This window comes from Alosa sapidissima, chromosome 23, assembly GCF_018492685.1.
Source record: "Alosa sapidissima isolate fAloSap1 chromosome 23, fAloSap1.pri, whole genome shotgun sequence".
Lineage (NCBI taxonomy): Eukaryota > Metazoa > Chordata > Actinopteri > Clupeiformes > Clupeidae > Alosa > Alosa sapidissima.
The window spans coordinates 21,388,075-21,398,406 of NC_055979.1; positions in this window are offsets into that span (position 1 = coordinate 21,388,075).

Consider the following 10,332-nt stretch of genomic DNA (forward strand, 5'->3'; position numbering starts at 1 on the left):
TCAGCTAAAACATTCCCAGTTCCTAAGATGAAATATTTTGTTTGGTGGGGTTAAGGCCAAGTCTTTTTGGTACCTTTCCAAAAAATATATAAATTTCACCTAGAGTAGAGTGAAGGCTTTGTTGTGCAGAGAGAATGAATTCTCAGATGTTTACCTCATGCAGTTATTCATCTAATTTGCAAGGACCGGTGGGTAACAGAGAGAGTGCGCTGTACACGCGGAACGTAAATCATTACCGTCAAGAGAAAAGAGTCTTTGAATGTGCAACCGCTGCTTTTCCAGCTCCCCGCTCTTCGAAGGGAGATGATTCTGGCCTTTCAAGTGATGATCCCCTGAAGCTCCGCGGAGCGCATGCACAGTGGCTCCCCCTCGTTATAGTCTAATTACCGTTCCCCCTATGCTACAGTTCACTCTCAGTGCAGGGCGCCAGGTGCGGTGAGGTGACCTAAGTCTCTCCTTTCTCAACTTGGAAAATCTCTAAGACTCTAAGAGGAGTGGCAAGTCCGTGTAAGAGTACAACAGCCCCCCCGCCCCCCCCCCAAAAAATATCTTCAGAAGTCTTACATAAGCATTCGTTATCTGTTTAGATATACCACGGCCAGCAGTGCAATTTTCCCCCCCAGAAACACACAGAGAAATGATGCGCATGCAGAGATCACAGGGATAGTATTTCGTTCATTATGTAGGGGAGACCGGGTATGGTTGTAACACATTTTTCTTCAGCACCTAAAACTACCATTTCTTTTAAAGCTACAGTTCTGGAACTTTTTGGCAAAGTACCCACATTTGTCTACTACAAGTGGCAACCATTTAAATCTCTTCAACTATATTACAGAATTTGTGAGATTATGACAAATACAGTGTGTACCTTTGTTACAACCTACCCCACTACTGGGGTAGATTGTAACATCTATAGAGTGTCCCAGTGACTTCCGTTTTACTTCCGCTACAAGGCACCTATTTTTCAAAAAAATATGAACGGGAGTTAATGGAGAGATAACAATTCTTTTTTGGTCCAGTTTGAATTGTGCCACGAATTTCACATATGATGTGTGTGAATTTAAAAGATAATTTTTCACGTCAAGAAAGTACTGTTGTTCGATAGACTTCAAAAGTTATGTTGGTTTTGTGCGAATCCGCTCAATGTACGTCACCAACGTAATTAACGATAAGATTAGCTGTTATGCTAGTTAACGGTTGCATCTTTTTTTGCATCTTCAAAATTTTTTGAAAGATAGGTCCCATGTAGGCAAATGGAAGTGGCGTCACTGGGACACTCTATTGGGGTAGATTGTAACAGGTAAAAAAAAATGCAGAAAAACAATGGAATTCCATTTATAGATATACTGATTTATTGCATAAACAGGGTAGGCCTATACAGGGTGTGAAAATAGATTCACCAACATATTGTATACCATACAATCCGTTCTTCACATAGAGAATGGAGATCATATTAACGTTTTAAACTATATATAAAAACCACAACGTTTATACTTGTGTGTGTATGTACTGTATTTGTGTCTCTCATGGAAAGAGAGAGAGGGCTGAACAGTCACACACACAAAGATGAAATTAAACAGACATTAAATGGGTCTACTAGCCCCATTCCACAGGTTGTAACATTTTCAAAAAATGTGTTACAACCTACCCCACCACTGTCATCCATTGTTTAGCTAGCTGTATTAGCATGGTGCTTTGAGCAAGAGAGAGCTACACCATTCTTTACTAGAGAAACTATAGTGTGACCTGATGTAACGCATACAACTGTAGGCCTATCTACAATGGTAAAAGCACTAGAAAAAAATAAATCTAAAAAAAAAAAAGTTACTTTCTTACCTCAGATGTTGAATTTTTCTCCTTACTCCGGCAGAAATGGCGCTAACAACTTGAAAATGTCCATGTGTGATCGTTAAGGGTGTCTGAGGAGTCAGAAACTGTCACATGGCTCATATCTTATCCCTGATTGGTGGAATTGGTGATGTTACAACTCCCCCCATGTTACGACCTTACCCGGTCTCCCCTATATGGTTATGTGGAAAGAAGACAGTTTGTCATTAAATCAGCTATTCTCGGGATGGGTTCTTTTCAAGAGACTGTCAGGTAACAGTTGGCCATACTGTTCTAATTAGGAGACACAGCAGTTGTAGTGAGATGTAGTGTGAGTGTGATATAGTGAACATGGGTAAGGTTCGTACGGTTCTTTATATGAAAGTATAATTAAGTGTGCTTGCAAGCACACTTATTGTTCTTCTTAAGTTTTATTATTATCATTATTATTATTCCCGTCTCCCTAATTTTTTGTCAGCACCATGACACTCATTCACACAGAGCACCTTAGAGCACCTTACCATACCTTACTATGCACAGAGAATCACAGGCTCAGTCCCTGCCTCAGTCATTGCAAGCGCCTCTGATTTATTAATCACCACTATGTGGATACTGTTTTTAGAATTGATTTAGATTAAGTGTTAGTATAATTTGTATTTTTGTAATTTGTATTTTAGTATATTTTTATATATTGTATTAAGTGTTAGTATAATTTGTATTTTAGTATATTTAGCATATTCTTTATCTTCTACTGTCCTTACTGCTTAGTTGTGTTTTTATATTATTTACTTTAATTACTCTTTCTGCTGTTAAAGAATGTGTTTGTGTTGTATGTATGCTGCTGAGACCTTGAATTTCCCCTGGGGATCAATAAAGTATCTATCTATCTATCTATCTAGCTCTAGCGCCTAGGCCCTTTGAGACAGAGACACCGTTCCAACTTTAAAACGTCCGGTCAGTACCGGTGTAAGTTGGTCGCGAAGATGACGTCAGGTGGGCATGTCGTTCGTCCGCCATATTGAATTGAACAGAAAGCGAAACTAAACTTTCACAGGTCACAAATTTGGTCCGAACGCCACGAAACTTGACGTACATTATCCTTGGACCAAGCCTCACAAAAGTTACCGGAAGGATTTTTGATTTTCGAAAGCGTTTGCCCGTCACAGCCAAACGAAATCGGCGGCGAAGCTCCGAAACAGCAAGTCGTCCATATCTCAGGAACACTGTCACATATCGATACCAAATTTTGTATATGAACTGGGGACTCCAATGTGAGGGTGCATAAGCTAAAAAAAAAGAAATATTCCAAAAGCTTCCATCATTTTGCATACCACCCACATGTATTTGATAACTCTGACCATTCACCTTCTATCACTAGGCCTTCGAAGTATGCTCAATGCCTCTGGGCAGCCACAATGTCTCTGGGTAACCTTGCCCACTCATGAAAACCTTGCTCTGCCATGGGATAGTATGAACTTACAAACTGAAATTGCAAGAACAGTAACTATATATAGCTTACATAATAGAGTTGTTTTCACATTGACGGTATTCAAATTAAATGTTTCATTATTGTTAAATATCATGATGGGAGAGTATTATTAAAAATGTTACAAGTATGCAAATTCATATGTTTACGGGAAATTAGGTTTTACTGTGTTGTTTTGTTGTAAAGACATGCAAGGCATTCTGGGCCGTAATGAACAGTGGTCGGCAGCACTCCATAGGCTACATATTAATATGAATAGGTTTCTGTAAACCTAGGGACAATAAACAGCTATCTCTGTTACAAAAACGAGCTGGTAATCGCTCATTGAAGAGGGAACTATGATAAAAAGATTGTTTTCCTAAAAGCATGATGTTGACAAAAGAATAAGCAGGAAATGCCACGTTAATCTTAAATAGCCTACATCTGAACGCTAGGTGGCAACGTTGTATTACATTTCACTAAATGCGGTGGAATTAGTGTGAGCTTCACAAGGAAGGAAGGTGCAAATATTATGTAATTTATCATGGGAAATTATTGGAAATGTTATTTCTTGTTTATTCTAATTGCAAACCACACACATCCATTAGTAATCACACGTACACATTTAATACTGGAAGACTGTCATTTCGGTTATTTGATGTTGCTTAGCAATGGCGACAGACTTCAGAGCAAAGATTCTAGGACGGAGCTTCAGAGAGACACGTTTTGAGTTCGTGGTCAAGTAGGCTACCTAAAATATCGGTTTCCATGTGTATGTGCTGGATGGTGTGCTTCCTTTATGAAAGTAAGTGTTTTATACAGTTAACGTTACAGACATAATGAGTCATGTTGTAGTGGTCCACATAAATGTGCCCCTTCTGTTATTAGAATGCTAAGCGGAGATTTTAACATCATTCATTTCTTGTGTGGCTAGAAGCTAGCTAGCTAGGTCATAGGGAGGAGATGTTGCTGTAACGTTATGAGATTTATGTTGCTTAGCATAATGCCATGGTCATTTGATATGTGATGCTTGTACTCGTAACTTCGTCACTCGTAACTTTAGGACTCCTATTTTTTTTTTTACCAAGAGTAATTCAGGAAGCATTTAGCCCTAAAAGTAGCGCCTGAGTCTGTGCCAGCTTAAGCGAGGACTCCTAATAAGACCGATTCACAAACAATGTTTTGTGGTGGTATTTCACGTCGCGATGTTTTGAAATGCGTCTAACAATCACGAGGGAACAATTTTGCATTGTAGGCATAACTAAGGGATGCAGTAACACCACCAACAACAACCAAAACTAGCCTACTCATTGTTTACATGTACATTAAATGTAACGTTTCATTGTGAATCAAATTAAAAGATTCTTTGCAAACGTTGGCATAGGCATATGGTGACAGATTCATTTAATAATGTTGCTGCGTGAATCACGGTAAGCGCGAATAAAGTGGCCACTTCTTAATAGGAGTCACTGTATGGAAGTAGGCTAAGTAAAATAGAGATGTTTAAAATAAGATAAAGTTAGGATATGCCCGCTTGACAACGGCAGAGATAACTGGCCTTTGGCCATAGCAACCATCCATTTAGAACGACTGGCCTTCATAGCAACCAAGGATCTTAGCTGTGATTCATGTAGCTACAGTGTGCATACAATGTGATGCAAAGAATAGAAAGGTGATGAAATATACAGAGACAGGTCAAGAAATATAGTGCAATGTAGACAGTAGTATACAGTTGATTTACAGAAGGTGGTTTAGAGTAATATGAATTAAATATAAATATGTGCAGTGTATTAGCAGTTATCTCATATAATAAGTAGAATAATGTATGTAGTAGTAACATTATAATAGTAGAAATAATAATATAGATATATGCAGTGTATTAACAGAATATAATAAAACAGAATAAATATGGATATTCAATATGACAAATATATAACAGATATGTACATAACATACAGCTATGTGCAGTGTGGAAACAGTGTCATTGTAGTGCAGAAACAACATTATAAGAGTAGTAAGAATAAGTTTATGTGCAGGATGAATAGTATAAAGATCAGTAGAATAACTATGTATAAATGTAATTACAGTAGGCCTATGTACATTTGTAAATAAATAGAAAACTATGGGTGAGAGGGATAAATTAATTGTATTTAATCGTAAAAGTAAATTGCATTCAATTAAATTGCAATTGACCGATCCCAAGCCCCTCCTCCCATTGTCAGTCCTATAGTTACTGTTACTAAGTCGGACAAGTTTGCAGGAAAGTGTGCGAGAACACGTGTTCAACATGGGGACGCAGCACCCCCATTTAGCCGAGTGCAACAGTGTATGCTGGATTTCTGGGCGTCAAGTAATCTTGATATATTCAAAAAACAGAGGCCAGAAAGGCCTTCAGTATGCAGATGGACACATTCACGATGTCTGCTGTTATCAACGAGGTGGAACACCACAAATTGAGGACAAACAAATCCGTTGTCGTGGATCTTAATGGGATGCATGTTAACTGGGGATAAACAATTAGCACGTTATCACAAGCAGGTAGTTTACCTTATTTGCTGCAGATGTGACTGATTCAATAAACAGGTCTGTGCAAAAATATGGTGTTGACGTGTCCATAACAAAATCTAACCATATTTCGAGGATTAATAGAAGACGGGACCAAGTGCTGCAGATCCAAGTTCCCACGCAACTTGGGAGAGTGACTAGCCAAGCAGCTCATGTTGGGGAGGTGGAGAGAGAGCTTCTCTTCGGTAGGCCGATAGCCTACTTATTATTTTGAATGGCTGCTTTAGAAGGAAGAGTTCAAATAAACATGATACAAGAGTATTGAAAAGAAACCACTCCGAGTTCAAACCCATGCCTATCACGTTTGACATATCTGCAGTTTGCAGACGTGATTTGACTTGCACTAGACTTGCCCGCTTATGCTATAATTAATTTAAACGTGGGCAATGTAGTAGCCTAGGTCTAATATGGGCGATTTCGAGACTGCATAGTTTTGAATCTGCACATGATTTGATCTTTAGAAGACATTGGCTATCTCTCATTCAGCCATCAATAATGCATCGCAGTATAGGCTATTATTGCGTTTGTTGAAAAAATGATCATTAGCTTATTTCTGTGAACAGTCTTCTATCCCAAGTTAAGCATGGCAAGGTAGCAAAGCTGAAAGTATTCTTGTTGTGTGTAAGGCGATACGTGATTGAAGGTGTATTCTTTTTGCGCGTCTTCCAATCGTATGAATATGCGAGTTCAGTTCCTGCAAGGTAGGTATAATTTTTTGCGTAGGCTTATGTTGTCGTTTCATCAGTGGAAACCAGATTTAGTTATGTTTTTGTGTGTAGCCTAGTTATGAACACAAATAAAGGGAACATTTTCGTACACACTCAGATTTCTTTACTGAAAAGTAGCAGCCTATCCAAAGTTATGCAAAGTTAGGCCTACTGTATGTGTGTTAACGTTTCACACGGTCAGGATATCGGATGTCACTTCTACAAGTATCCCAGGCTTATCTTTGAACCTTTTTGAGCTCTTTAGTTATTTAGTTACTTAAGCTACTCGCAAAAGAAGCATTATAGCATTCGCATAACTGGCGTATTGTCATACCGAATGGCCACTAGAAAATTCAAAATTGACCGAGGTTGACCGAGGTCCTCCGAAGTCCTCATTGTGACATAGCAAAAGGGGGCGGGGCTTGGGATCGGTAAATTAAAAATCTTTCCAGTAGGCTTTAATGTCACGCAAAAAGTACAACCAAAGCTGAGCTTGATCAACTAGAACGTCTAAAGCAGCGGTCCCCAACCACCGGGCCGCGGCCCGGTACCGGGCCGCAGGACATTCCTAACCGGGCCGTAGCCTACGAGTTTAAAAAAAAATGCATGCAAACTAAACTAAATTTAATTCGCAATAATGTCACGTTTTTACATGGCATAGGCCTATATGCAGTTGTTTGATTGCACGCATGTTTGCATTTTGCAAGGTCTATTTTCTTACGTCTGTCTGTCCCGCCTTCAACACTTTTACATATTGCCTTCAGCGCTGCGCAGCCTCAGGTCAGCTCACTTCACTTGATCAGTTCTTGGCGAACGGTAGTGTCACACAAAGTTAGCTAAACTGCTAGAATGAGCAACAAAAAACAAGCATCTTTAGCAGGTCACTGGCCAGAGTGTTTGAGTTGCGAGAGCCGCTGCAGAGATTTCTTACAGAAAAAAAGTCACCGTTAGCTGCACATTTTAGTGATAAGGACTGGGTGTCAAAACTCGCTTACCTGTGTGACATATTCGGGTTGCTTAATGACCTCAACCTGTCACTCCAGGGGAGAATGACGACTGTCTTTAAACTGGCAGATAAAGTCGCTGCATTTAAAGCCAAGCTTGATTTGTAGGGACGACGAGTGGACCTGGGTGTATTTGATATGTTCCAAAAAGTAGTGGGGGTTTTGGGAGAGACTGAGGCAGGGCCCTTTCTCTCGCAGCTGGTGCGCGATCACCTTGTTGCGCTCTCAAATGAGTTTGAGCGTTACTTCCCATCCTTCAAAGATCCACGGCAAACCAATGAGTGGGTCCGCAACCCATTTGTCAATATCCCGAATAGTCCTAACTTGTCAGCGCAGGAGGAAGAGCAGTTGATCGAAATTGCAAATGACGGTGGTCTTAAGAGTGTGTATAAGGAAACCTCTCTGGCAGGTTTTTGGATCAAAACCAAAGCAGAATATCCCGAGATAGCCGTAAAAGCGCTGAAAACGTTTCCCACCACGTATCTATGCGAGGCCGGGTTTTCGGCAATGACTGCAACTAGACAAATTGCGCAATCGACTGGACATTTCAAACACACTGAGGGTGTCACTGTCGTCCATCACCCCCAGATGGAAGCTTCTTGTTGCAGGGAAACAAGCAGGGCTCCCACTGATTATATTCGTAATGCACGTTTAGTTCCCATGTTTTGTTCCCATATTTTGTTAAGCATGTTCACACTTATAGATGTAGCTTCAAGTTGTTCAATATTCATAGTTCATATTGTTCAATTTTCACTTCTTCAAGTTCACGTTTTTCACAAGAGATCGTTACCTTCACTGTTCATACATAACTGGAGCTAGTTCTTTTCAAGTAATGCATGCACAACACATATGGAACATGGAACCCCCAAACCCCCTCCTCCCCCCCCCACGGTCCGTGAAAAAAAAATAGGAATCAAACCGGTCCATGGTACATAAAAGGTTGGGGACCCCTGGTCTAAAGAACCAGAACTTGAGTGTAGTTTTTTGCTGGGTCCCAGGCCATGTTGGTCTGAGGGGAAATGAGAAAGCGGACAGTGCAGCTAAGCAAGCCCTCAATGAAGAAGTCACAGAATGTCAAATCCCTGCCCCAGACCTTAAACCTATACTGAACTCTTACATCTCAGATAAGTGGCAATCTGAATGGGATTAATGTATCAACAACAAGCAAGGAATGTGAATTTTGGCACATTTTCATGATCCACTGGGTCGTTATGTGCCACACAAAATACGGTGTTGCTAAAATTACTCCTATTGTGGCTATAGACATGCGTTCATGAGTATCCAGCTACATTCAATGAGTTAAGTAAAATACATTCACACACAAAAAAAAAAACCATCACTAATGTTGTGGACATTCCTTTATTCTGAGATACATCAATAGGCTCTCAAAATAATCCCAAACAGACATAAGGTCTTTATAGAGCAAATCCATATAGATTATTTGTCAAATAAACCAGTAAAATAGAATTAGGGGATGGAATATATAACATTCACACTCATAGCTCATATTTCTAAAATAAATCAGTGAAAAAGTATCCTGACAAACAAGCAGCATTTTAATGCCTTAGTCATATTTCATAATTTCACATTTTTCTCTAGGTTACCTGATAGCCCAGTTTGAGAGGTGCAAGACGCGTGACATTATTTATTTTTGCAGCCAATCATTGCTGATGTTTTATTTTATTGATTTGATTTTAGTCATAGAAGCTAAATTCGAAGGCAGGCCACAGGTAAAAGCCAACGAACCGCATTCACCCCGCAAGGCAATAGTTGAATAGAGCTTTTGAGGTATTGCCACTGCTCCAACACTGAAAGGCACTGTTAGAATGCTTGGATCAAGCCAGGTTCAGCATAGCGTATGTCACTGTCTGCTCACGTTGGTGACCGGACCAGGGCAAGCACACTTTCGCAGTTCCCGCCGGAAATGCAGTCTAGTTAATGTTATCATGTTTATTAACTCTAACATAGATAGAAGAAGAGTGTAGTAGGAAAAACAAGAGACTGAGAATATTCCTGTTTTGATTATTCCATGTTCTTTTTAATGCTTTGGCAATATTGTAACTTGAACAGCCATGCCAATAAAGCACAATTAATTGAATTGTATTGAATGAGAAAGGTAGTAGTTAGTGGTGGTGGTGGTGGTGGTGGGGGGGGGGTGGGGGGGTGGAGAGTTTCCCAAAGATCTGGAGGTCACAGTAGCATGCATGTTTAGATTTAGTGATGGCTGATCTGAATTGAATCAGTTTAGATGATGCTGCCGTCATTTTAAGGTGCAAGATAAACTCGGATGAGAAAAAAGTAATATGTGGCTCAGAGAAAATATAATGAACTAGGAAGTACTGGAGGCATACTGTGCCTTAGGCCTACCCCTTAAGAGTTACTAAAATTAAACGTGAGCCTTTTACCCCACAGATATTTTCCACACTGGAGGTGTTGTGTCAGCAATATTGTTTCAAGTCACTCAACCCAGAAATTAAAAGCTGTTAAGTTTATTGTTGTAAAGTTTATCTTTGTCTTTATCCCCTGAACATTCCAAGTATAGGCCTATGGTTAGTAGCCTAATTTACTAAAAATACATTGAAATATTGTAATGTACTGTCATGACTAGTGGAAGCAAGTGAAATTGATCCTTGATTTTACATATAGGGAACTGACTTAGGGTAGAGCATCCGGTAACAACTTGTCTCCATGTTGTGACGTTCAAAAGCTACATGACATTACCTGGCAAAGAGAGATAAGCTCTTCAAAAGACCCCTCTTGAACA